Here is a 13,122-nt window from a genome sequence, read left to right as displayed (position 1 = left end):
TTGGGTCAGTTGATACGCAGTGAAAATGTGTCCTATCACAATTATGCAGACGACACTCAGATCTATGTTTCACTATCGGCAGGTGACTATGGACCAGTAGATTCACTCTGTCACTGCATCCAACAGATCAGTGTGTGGATGCAAAACAACTTTCTCCAGCTGAACTCAGACAAGACTGAAATAATCGTTTTTGGCCCACAGAAACAAAGAGAAAGTGTTAGCGGTCACCTCCAGAGTCTCGCTCTAAAACCTACAAACCAAATTAGAAATCTGGGGGTAATAATGGACTCAGACTTGAACTTTAATAGCCACGTCAAATCAATAACATCAGCAGCTTTTTACCATCTAAAAAACATTGCCAAAATCAAAAATATACTGTCAAAACCAGATTTAGAGAGACTTATCCACGCGTTTGTCTCCAGTAGATTAGACTACTGTAACGGCCTGCTCACTGGGCTCTCCAAACGAGTTGTAAAACAGCTGCAGTACATCCAGAACGCTGCTGCTCGGGTCCTGACTAGAACCAGGAAGTACCATCACATTAGTCCTGACTAGAACCAGGAAGTACCATCACATTAGTCCTGTTCTCAGGTCTCTGCACTGCCCCCTGTGGCTCAGAGAATAGACTTTAAAGCAGCTCTGCTTGTGTACAAGTCTCTCCATGGCCTAGCACCAAAGTACATCTTGGATATGTTAGTGCCATATGAACCATCTCGGACTCTGAGGACCTCAGGGACCGGCCTCCTGCTTGTGCCCAGAGTCAGGAACAACATGGGGAATCTGCGTTTCAGTTTTATGCAGCTAAAATCTGGAACAGTCTTCCTGAAGATGTGAGACAGACTTCTACTCTGACAATGTTCAAATCTAAGCTTTTGTTTTTGTTTTGTTTAGCTGCGCATATGACTGAAAGGATTTTTTCTTTGCACTCTTCTCTTTTGTTTGTGATTTTATTAGTTTAGAAAATCAGTTGGATTGGTAATTTTTAATTTAGTTAATTTTATTGTATTTCTGTAATTTCTTTGTGATTTGAATGCATTTTTCCTGCTGTGTGAAGCACTTTGAATTGCCTTGTGTATGAAATGTGCTCTACAAATAAACTTGCCTTGCCTTGCCATTAGAAGGTGCTGTTGTTTTCTGTTCCTTTCGACTTTAATACAATCTTATCATCAAATGGAGCAGTTATACCCATTCACTGTCTCGTGTCAGAGGGAGCGGATGAGCGCAGGGCTTGAATCTGTAATTAGAGTCACACTGAAGCTGTACTGCCACACAGACTCTTATCACTGAATCACTGCTGCTGCAAACTGAAATCAAGGAGGTGGAGGCTCATCAGACAACTCATACTGTGAAGAGACAGACAGTACTTATTTTAGAATAACAATATAATTGAACTGATTGTATCGTAAGGCATATGTGCTTGGGTGAGATCCGGTCTGGCCCTTAAACCTGATATCAGTAATGTATAGTTAACAATATTTACAATTTCCAAAACTTGGGGGAAGCACGTATGTACTTACTTACAGTCCTTATACCTTTGTCAGTTTCATAGTAGGGCACCTAGAGTACTATCTAATGAGAATGATGCAAAGGTAGGGGAATTATTCTTCTGCATTTGACCCATCCTCCAGTGCTGCCGTAAGAGTCACCTGTCAGCAGGAGCAGTGCAGCGCCAGGGGACCAATCTCCAGATCACCTTAATGTTTTTTTTGTTTTTTTCATTCTCAGCTGGTGTACATCAATTTACAAGAAATATTGAGATTGACAAATATAGGGGGTATATTCTGGTATTCTCTTGTCTGGGCCAAACTATACCTGGGCAGGAGTTAATTTGGCCTGACACACCTGGTAGCTAAGCTGCTTTAGTCTTGTTGTTAGCTAAACATTTATGTCAGTCCCTACTGTTTGAATAAAAAGTCCCATATTTTTATACAGGCTTTTTTAGTTTTTTCTCTCTCTCTGTCTGGTTTAGTTGTTCAATAAAACAAGAATTTCAGTTTTTTGTCAGGTCTTACCAATCACAATCGCTCAGAAAACAAGGAGAGCTCAGATTCCAGCTCTTGTAATAGCGTTTCACTGCCAGCTTAAATTGTAATCATATGCTCACTCAAAATGTTCCTGTCTAAATTTGCTCCATGTACTCTGTTACAGTGCTTGATAGAACTGCAAAAATGTGGTAATTTGAAAAGCTGAATCAGTCCAACATTTCTCTGGACATGGCAGTGATACCTGGCAGAGTGAGCGTAAGCTAATAGGGGCTTTCCAAAAGACTGACAAATTTGGCTCGAGTCCCAGATTTGAGATGGATTTAAAAGCAACATTTGAAAAAGGAGTGTTTTTTATTAAGACAATTGTGTAACAATAAGGGAGTTCCACCGTTGGGCCCATATCCCCCCCACATCGGATCTCCCTGGTTGTTCAGTGTTCAATGTTTTGTTGTTGTTTTGCACCGAATCACGAGGACAAGTTCCTATGTCTGTGAATTTTGTTCATTGACAAATGGCAATAAACACTATTCTGATTCTGTTTCTGAAACCAAGTAAAACCAACAACCCCTCCATGTTAAAGACTTACACATGATGGCCTTAGAAAATGGTGCCAGTGTTGACATCTCACTTATATGTGCAGCTGTGTTCCATACCTGACATGCTTCATAAGTGAATCCAAATCAAGTTATCCAAAAGCATTTTTTTAAATAAATGCGACAGAACAATAACTTCTGGAATCTGCTCTTTCTCCCCGGGTTTGAACGCTGCATGAACGTGCAAAATTGTCTTTGTAAACCTTTAGCTTTCTATTAGTGTTAATTGTACCTCAAAACAACCCCCAAAGCCTTATTTTTCTTTCATCCATGTATTTAGTAGAATTAATTATTTAAAATTTGGGATAGGGCTTAAGCTTATTCGTTTTCCTGGGGAGATTTAATATTTCTGCATGGGAGCAAACATAATTATTTCGGAAACTAAGAAAGAAGAAGAACAGAGAACCGGGCTAGCCATGTTACACCTAAGCTAGCTAGCCACACTGAAGCCCGGCCCCCTTACTCCCTCCTTACTGGATTGGTGGCTGCCCACTAGTCCAAAGGTTCACTAGTCCAAAGGTTCACTAGTCCGAAGGTTCACTAGTCCGAAGGTTCACTAGTCCGAAGGTTCGCTAGTCCGAAAGTGTGAGTCCGCGCAGCGGGCTCTCCTGGCTCGGCCGGGGTGGCTCGGGTATTTGTTCCGGATGCCTCCTGGGCGCCTCCCTGGGAAGGTGTTTGGGGCATGTTCCACCGGGAAGAGGCCAGGGAAGACCCAGGACACGCTGGCGGGACTATGTCTCTCGGCTGGCCTGGGATTGCCTCGGGAACCCCCTGGAGTAGCTGGAGGAAATGTCTGGGGAGCTGGATGTCTGGGAGTCCCTGCTTAGCCTTCTTCCCCTGCAACCTGGCCCCGGATAAGTGGAAGAAGATGGATGGATGGATTTTTAGATGGTAAAAAACTGCTGATGTTATTGATTTGACCTGATTTGAGCCCACCATCAGCTCACAGACCTGTTGGCTCTGTAGGCAAACTGCAGAGGGTCCAGCAGGGACGAGGTGAAGGACTTAAGGTGGGGCAAGACCAGGCGTTCAAATTATATCTCGAAAGATGTGGTCTCTAACCTGCAAGCCAACGTAGCACACTTGACAAACCCAGTACGCGTACTGACAGACCAAGTGGCAGACCTAGAGAATCGGTAATGTGCGAATTATCGACCTTCCAGAGGACACTGAAGGGAAAGATGTTGTCAAGTTGGAGACTTGGATCTCAGGCTTCTCCCCTCTGTGGGACTTAATGACATCAGCTGCCTAGGGACTACAGGTGGAAATTAGCACTTGAGCGACAACCTGGAACAAAGCTTCTCTCTTGTTAAGGTTAATATATATTGTGTCACTGTCACTGTGACACTGTCCCTGTCTCAAATAAATAAACTGACAACTCAACTAAGATTTCACAATCTAAAATCTCTGAGAAAGGCTGGGGAAATAAAGCTTGACCATGCATGTTGATCACTGGCACCCAAGCCGGCCCCGAACGCGTCCAAGACCTATTATACTGAAGTTCCATAACTTCAGTGATACACATAGGTCCTGGAGGCATCTAGACGTCTCACCGTGGACCGGACCAGATCAAACAAGCTCCATATCTCTCCCTAACAACTACTCTGTGACAGTGGTCTCTCACCTGAGAGAAAAGAAAAGGGATTACGCTCAGCTTTATCCCGCAACACTCAGGCTCAAAGTGGATGGAAAAATGAAAAGATTTACCAGGAGGCATTGGCCGCGCTCCTGTAGATGATTGTCACCAAAATTAAGGTTTAATTGTCGGAGGAGTTCAAGGAGGAGTTTGTAAAAGTGAGAGTGTAAAATTGTTCATATTTCCAAGATTTTGCTATTTTCCCATTGGTATAACATGAGAGGTTAGTGTCAGGGATACCCCTCCATAATATGGCAATTGTTTCCCATGCATGGGAGATTGTGCGATTTTTCCATTGGGATCACGTTGGAGTTTCATTGCTTTTATTATACAACATTCTAAATCAAGACGGTGCTTCGCACATCAGGTTCTGTGCCAGGTGCGTAGGAGGAGGGCGTACGTGACCCTAAACTGTAAAGGGGAAAGAAATCCCGCACACTGTCTTACTTGCAAAATAAAAAGTTTAATGTTAATTGTACAACATTCTCAAAATTATTATCTTGGAAGTTTAGAAAACAGAAAAACTGAACAATACTGTTATACATAATGCATAACCAATGTAATTTCACTTGAGACTACTCTTCAATCCTATTGTAAACTTACTTTCACTCCCTCCTCACTGAATACATGCTCCTGCTCCATAGCTTCAAAACACCACTAAATACAACTGGTGGGTTGAACCTTAAACCTCTCTTTTTAAACAAAAAATACCTCCTTAACTCTTCTTTCCAATCTTCACCTCACTGTCTTCAAAAGAGTGGTTTGTGGTCCTGAGCTCGAGTGTCTTCTGTGTTGATAAAGCCTCTGTTTTCATATCGTCCTTAGGATGAACCAGTTTTTGTCTTAAAGTGTTGCCTGGTTTAAAATTAACAGGAATTTTGTGTCGTCTAAAAATACTTTGCAGTCCAGAGACATAAGCGATGGAGAGACCATTCCTTCTTGGTTCTATGTCCCTTTTGTCCCCTTTGTCCTGCTTTTTGGTTCTCTTGACTGTTAAACTGTAAACGCCCAGGAATTCAAGCAAAGGCTTCTGTACTAAATATTAACACTAATTTTCACAGGTGTTCAGATATACTTATTTGTGTGTGTCGAGGACCTCGACACATCACAGCCACTCTTAAACCGCCGGGGGATGGCTAGTGTCCCTCACTTAAACAGAATAGGCTTTGGAATCGACATCCACTTTTGACCAGTGACCACTGGTCTAGAGGTTTGCTAGCAATCCTAATTTAAATGATAATAACACTAACTAAACTATTAAGTGTTTTATAGATACAAAATCTGTACTTAATGCCTTCTTACAGAGGTTCTTGGCATTTCTCCTTTACTTTGCCTTCTTTTGATGTATTTAAAGACAATGAAATAGGCTATGTTTAATACCTTGTTGACATGTTTCGGCTGCTTAACTGCGAGCCATCTTCAGAAGCTTGTAATGGTAACATGTCACGTATGAGCCGGTCATGTTTCAGTACATGTATTTAGTTAGTTATTTCCCCACATTGTTTACAGATGCACTCTACTTTGGCCCTGACACGGCTGCTATTGTGGATAATAACTGTAAAGTGCTGCTCTATTCAAACCTCATGACTTCAGCTGGGCTGTTTCAGGACTCAATTAAATTTCCCATGGCCCAGCAACGTGAGTTCACTTTGGTCTGTTTAAACGTGGTCGCAGCAGCTCCTTCGTCATGGTGTGAGGTTGTGGAGATGCGGTGAGGCTAATGCGCCGTTTGATCCCATAATTCCATCAGTCTGATACAACACAGCACAGGGATCAGGCAGATGAATGGAGCAGTATTAAACTACTATGAAATAGGATGTTCTGTCAGAAGTATTTATGTAGTGCTCATGACACAGGTTTTTTGCTCAGGTATAATCCCAAAATCCTCTCAGGATTTTGGCTGAACCTATAGCTAAATATGTATTATTTACACATGGCATATTGGTATTTCCACCTCATATTTTATAGCTTTCATCAAGTCCTGAGCAATTAATAATAAAATTGGCCACATTTTCAGGATCTCTTCTGTTTCACTGAGAATTCACATGTTTAAAATTAGGGTAACATTAGGGTGACATTTCTCTTGAGATGAGAAGATTTTGAAGTTAGATTTGCCAAAATAATAAGTTCTTTTATTTCTTACGCAGAAAAAGGCTCTGTTTTTAGGAAAAAACTAAATGTTTCGACTCTCATCTGAGAGTCATTCTCAATCTGCGAATCAAGACCGGGAACTCAGATATTTATCCTACTCCGAGTAGGCACTTCCCACCGGGCGGGACCTCCTCATAAAAGGTGTTATTGGTTTCACCAGAAACTAAACCTTTGTTTACTATCAAACTAGCCTCTTTGTTTCTGATCAGCCCTTTAATGGATTATCAGCCTCCTATTGTAACCTGGCTCATTCTCTCTCGCTCATCCTCCCCGAGTAACTGATTAGCATCCAAACTCCCTGGGCGTCTACCTCTCCAGGGATTCAAAATTCCATTATAAACGACCGGAAGGTTGAATCTTAATCTGTTTCTATTCAAGGACAGAATTTCTTTTTTTAACAAAGATTGTCTCTTTAACTCTTCTCTTGCTCAGAATCTTCTCCTCACTGTCTTTGATAGAGTGGTTTGTGGCTTTGAGATGCAGATGCACGGCGCTCTGTGGTCCTGAACTCCAGTGTCTTCTGTGCTGATACAGCCTCTTGTGCAGTGGCTGTTTAGTCTCACTATGTGGCGCTCTTTACAATTTTCTTCACTGCATTGGACAGAACTACATTGCTCTGTTTTTGTGTCGGTGTCTTGTCCTTAGGGTGAACCAGTTTTTGTCTTAAAGTGTTGCCTGGTTTTAAATAAACTTTCTGATTTTGTGTTATTGAAAAATAATTTGCAGATTGAGTGACGAAACATTTCTTTTTTTCCTAAAAAACAGAGTCTTGATGACTATAACTGAATCTTTTTCTTCAATAGAACACTCCTGGATGAATGAGGGATTACACTGACATTTCTTAACTTGATTTTTTAAAATTGAACTACTGAACGTAAAAGGAGGTTTGGGATTCTGCTCAAATAAGAGCCTTGATGTTTGTGTGCCAAGAATATGAAGCTCAATGGAAAAATTTTAAGAATAACGATGTAACACGGGTCACTAATAAACTCTTACTAAGGTCCAATTTGAGAAAATGTCCACAAGCCGATGTTCCTAACTTTGCCACTATTATAATATATATCATTATATGATAGTAGTATTATAATAAACCTAATTATTTTTAGCAATTTACAAATTATAATAATATTATTATATTATTAATAATACTTCATATCAAATAGTTGTGAATGCTAAAATAAGGTGTAGAAGAATTCTGCTTTTGTTCTAATCAGAAAATCACACACTGAACTTCCCTCTGCACGAAACAATGCAGCGACGTAATTGGCTGATTGGTGTTACATCAGTAACGTGCAGGGACTTTTATGGATATGCAAGCAGAGTTGGGGTGTTAATCAATATTTAATGGATACCACAAAAGTGGAAAAAACAACAAATAAGGAAGGATTGGTTTTGAACCCGGTCACTGGCATGAAGGGTGCTTATCCCACTGAACTAAACTTTCCCCATACTGTAAAGAAGTGCTGACCAATGAATTACACAAATTAGTGCTCTATGTTGATAAAGTACTGCCTGTGTTCAACTAACTTGAATAGATCTTTAGCTAGAAACAAAGATTTGTCTCTAAAATATAGTTTTTAAGTCTGTTTGTTTAAAAGTACAGCTGCTGTTGCTTCGCTTCTCCTCTGCACATTCTTAGGCACGAGATTCCCACACAGGTTTATTCAGCGTGGTTTGAGGCTGTGTTGTCCTTGCATGTGCAGACCTTGAAAAAAAGCTGCTCTCCCCTCGTTCTAAAAGCTCATCTTAGAGATCGGAGCATGAACGGGCTTCTGAACATGGCCACAGACTGAGCAGCTGCACTAGAAGAAGAACCAAGCTTCCTGCTCAGCAACCTGCTGAGGCCACTAAAAGACACTGTGACTTCAGCCAAGCTTCAGCAGCAGAATTGAGAGAAAAAATAGGTTATTTGGATATATTCCAGAACAAATTACATATAGATGTGAAATACTGTAATTTTAGATGTTATAGGTCAATCACTGCTGGCCTTGATTGCCCTGACTCCATGCCACTGGGTCACATGCAAAAAACGTTGCGTTCCTCTTGTTTCACTAAAGAGCAAAGCAAACTCTCTCATCAGTTAGCATTACTCTTCTTTCTTAGTTATAGCAGAAATAAAATAGACATCAGACTGATCTCCCACTCTTACAGCTTTCTCACGCCGCGTTGCAATTTAAAGCACATGATGCGCAGGCAGCACGACCACACTCACGGTATGGGTTGGGCCAAGAAATTATAATTTCATAGCAGGATGAGTTGGGGCTCATAAAAGGCTTACAGTGATCGCTCTCATGTTTCCGTGGTTCATTTGCACCTTTGAATTTGGAAGTGTCTTAATTAATTTCCTCATCAGACTTGTTTTATTAATATAAGTCTGGTTGTATTAAAACACAAATCAATTTGCATCCCAACATACAGAGAACATGTCTGTGCTGTCCCCACTATCCGCCTCCCTGTGTCTGGGGCTTCCATGATGACAAAGTGTGTCTTTTAGAGCTTTATTCCTCTCTGAGGTGAACTTTCCTAGAGAATTACTCTTTTAATTGAACTTTGAATTTCAGTAGTTGTTATTTCAGCCACAATGTTTTGGTTTTGCTCTTGCAATGGAAAGCCTTCTTATACATTATTATGACATGACAAAAGTTAAAGCATGTTTTACTTTATTTTGGTTTGTTTAGATTTTTCTGTCCCGAAGGCTTCAATAGACAGGACAGTTGCAGCGGGAATTGGGAAGAGAGAGGTTAGAGACATTGGACAAAATGTCAAGACCAAGAAATGAACCCCTGACACAGCGGTGGTAGCACCCACACAAGCGTAATGGCTTAAACCACTGCACCACAGATGAGCATCTGGTATGTTTAAAGGCCAATGTGTCGTTTAAGACTGATGTTTTTGCACTTGGAACTAGAGCGCTAAAAGAGTTAGTATATTAGTGGTTAGAAGGTTTTGCCAGATAACACTGTCACATTTGCATTTGACATATTCATCAATGGGCTCGGTGGCACTGTTTTACAAACCTGGCTCCTGGCTCTGTTGTTGTTGTTGTTGTTGTCGTGTTATTTTTAATGGTAGTTGGCAGCCAACTGAAAAGGTGCATTTACCAACAGGAGATCAGCGGAAACCATAATACTAAAAGGGGATTGTAGTGTAACACTAAAAAGACGCAATTAACTCTATAATCTTCCAATTGATCCTGTGTTATTTAAGTAAGCAGATTGAATTCCTGTTTATTATTTTGAAACCATAAAACTAATTCAGTTCTCTCTGTTTCATATGCTGTACAGTGAATGAGCACATCCTCAACAGTTTCTGCTTCTTGACAGTGATTACATAAACCGGTAGGATGTTTGCCTCCAGTGTGGCCTATACTCATGCAAATAAAGGCTCTCCCTGTGTATCTGCATGGACTAAGGCTACAATGGTATCTGATACAGACGCTGTCCAGTATCAAAAAGATTCCAATAATCCTGCCAAAGTTTATCCACATGACTCTTAATAATAGGCTTGACTTCAGATTTACTTATTTCAACTATCACATCAATTGCTGGAAGTTTTAGGGAATTTTTCGGCCAGACAATCAGTTATTTCATTATTATCCACCCCAACATGGGCAGGAACCCAAATAAAGGAGACCTTCACACCTATCCTGGACAGAGAGTATCAAACAGAAGATGGTATATAGAATATTCTGTCTAAAATCTGATTTTCCAGATTTAATGCTTTGCAGCGCAGAGAGATTGTCAGAAGCTATCATAATGTTGCAAAGTAAATTCAGCCCATTCCATCTCTAATCGTAGTGCTATGAGTTCTGTGGTGAAGATAGAAAGATAATCTGTTAACCTCTTTTTAACCGCTATCTCAAGGTCATGTGCTTTGAGCTGACGCACCCACACCTTTTGGCTTTAAAATCATTGTTTAACCCACCTAATCCTAAAGATGAAGAACAAGGGATGCGTAAACAAGGAAGCCACAAGTCTAGCAACACTACGGGACCAAAACAAACAAAGCTGATGGTCCACGGCCCCATTGGAAAACGGCCCACATCGCAAGCTAATGAAGCTAACGAGGCTAACATGGCTAGCACACCTGAGGCACAGTTCTTCCTCACCGGAAAAACAGACTCCAATTGGCCCAGATGGAGATTCTTGTGACTTATTTGCATTGATAGGGGGAGAGTATATAATATGCCAGACGTGATCACCTCTTTCAAGTAATTCATTCATTTATTTGCTAGCCCCTCTGGCTTCCAATCGTTGTCCTAAAAGTAGAAGGCATCTCTCGAAGGAAATGTAAAAATAAATAAATACAATGTATATTTATATAAAATAACAATAATTATATAATCTCTTCCCCCCCTTTCCTTTTCTCACGCACAAGTTTGCTAGATTTTTGCGGGCTTCACGTTGCCAGATCCCACTCGTTCCTTGGTTCCACTCGTCTCTCAGACCCAGGTTGCCTGGTCCCACTTCGCCCTCTTTCTCTCCCCTCCATCCCCTCTCCTCGAGTACCAGTTCGCCAGTTTTTCTCCTCTTATATCCCAGTCTTTTCTCCTCAGGTATCGGCTTATTTTTTCCCGTGAAACTAGTAATCCCTTTGCACATACAGTACATACAAGCTCTTTTGTGATAGTGTGATAACTAAGAATATTCTGGAAGAGCAAGAAGTCATGCGTATGACCAAGTTATTGAAGATATTCCAAAAAATGGTTGAAAAACATGAAGCTTTGGATGCATCATCATACGAGTGTCATGTGTTTATGACAACCTTATTTAAAACAATATTTTTATCAACTGATAATCAAATTAGAAACCACATTGCAACATAACCAAATCAGTAAATTACTGTCAAATAAATGATTGTTTCAATCTTCTCACTGGTTGTATGCAGTTTCTCATTCGCATGTGTTAGTTTGACCTGTGGTGTTTGAATATTCTGACAGTGATCAATGAATACTCTAACCCTACTCTAACTAATGATGCCCTGAATTATATCTAATTTCTATAATCACATTGTAATTATAAAGGACAATGAATGACCTGTGGACCTTAAGTTAAAAATCAAACCTCGATGGGCAACATTTGTAACTAAACTTTGAAAGTTGTTTAAGATGGATACATTTCCTCACTGGCTGTTTCATTACAGTGACTATTTTCAAGCTGACTTCCCTCAGACATAATTTCATCAACCAAGTAGTCCTGAAAATATAACAACCGGACAATTCTGTAAAGAGAATTACGAGTTAAACCCTTTATACTCAGCTGGTATGTGTCAACTGAAGCTTCTCTCAATTTGTCAAGACATTGTTTATCTAGCATCAAATGGGGGTAAACAAACTCCTAAGTCACTCGCTCTAGGATTGACCATTTGTCATTTGACTGGATCCTCACAGGTTCTTAACATTTTATACAACCTTGTGTAAAATACTGCTTCATTCAACACTATTCTCAACTTCAAAACAAGCTTTGCACCAATACAGCTGAAACGGGAAAAGACCATTCAAAAAGGAGTCCCAACCATGTTTGTATGGGACAATATAGACTTTGGCGAATAAATCCTCTCAGGAGCTGGCACAACCCATCACATCAATGGTATCATAGTCCAGAGATCCATCAAATTAATGTAAATACTAATATATGTATGTATTATTGCTCTAAACTGAATTTAATACTTTGGAGACCTGTGTGTAATCTTATCAAGTGCCAGCCATTACATTGCATTATTAAAAGTTTTATATCATTAATTCATTAATCGTTTTTCATTTGTATTGTTGGTATTGGTATTGTGAATGGATTTGTGAAAAGTTATTCAGGTTTGAAGAAAATTATCAAAATATAAACGCATATCTAAATGAACGATTTTTCATTTTTTACACTTACTGGTGTAAGCTTACTATTAATCTTATCAGTCTGAGGTTTTATATATCCAAACTTCAGTTGCTCCGTGATGTTTAGACAAAAAAAATAGTATATCAATCTTGCCTCCATCTGGTTTTAATGTCAGTAAAAATGCCTCAAGTCATCATTTTAGCTATTTATTGAACTTCAATGTGCTATTTCTCGACAACTGCAGGAATTTGGTTTGTGTAACTCAAAACCTGAAGTATTTTGTAAAGTATTCCCCATAATGTTGCTACCAGATCAAATTTCTAGCTATATTTCAATCTTCAGCAAATGGCTTATTGTTGTATTTTGAGTTTCCAGGCAAATAATTCACATTTTTTTACCCACTTTGGTAAAGATCATTTTCTTAACTATTTCTTGTGAGGTCAGATCATTAGGTCGGATCAGTCCCCTTCTTTGTATTTATTGCCAGCGATTTTAGTTTTCCTTGCAAATCATTTCGCTTCTTCTTCCTTTGTTTCTTTCCTGCCCGAAGCAATGGCTGTACTTTTTCCTCTCAAAATAGCTTTGGCAGCCTCCCCAAATGAGTTTTCACTATGTTGTTCTCCACCAGATAAGTCTTAAAGTTGTTGGACATTTATTTTCTTAAACAAATGCTCATTATAAAAGCTGGCATTGAACCACCAACATGTTTGTCTTTTCAGCTTTCCTCCAAATGTACAATAATGTAGTATTAACTATTGTGCCTATATCTGCTGCTGTGATTTTTTTTTATCTGTCTTTATTGACAGTAAAGAAATAATCTATTCTGAAGTAGATTGTATGTAGATTAGAAATGAGTGTATACTGTCGTGCTCTAGGGTTCATCTCATCTTCTCATCTCATTAGGTTCCCTCAGAGTGGTTTGCAGAGTTAAA

The sequence above is a fragment of the Eucyclogobius newberryi genome, unplaced genomic scaffold, assembly GCF_026437365.1.
Source record: "Eucyclogobius newberryi isolate DKJ021-1_F unplaced genomic scaffold, fEucNew1.0.hap1 SCAF_3, whole genome shotgun sequence".
Classification (NCBI taxonomy): Eukaryota; Metazoa; Chordata; class Actinopteri; order Gobiiformes; family Gobiidae; genus Eucyclogobius; species Eucyclogobius newberryi.
The sequence above is the reverse complement of the archived record's forward strand: the minus strand, read 5'-3'. Positions refer to the sequence as shown.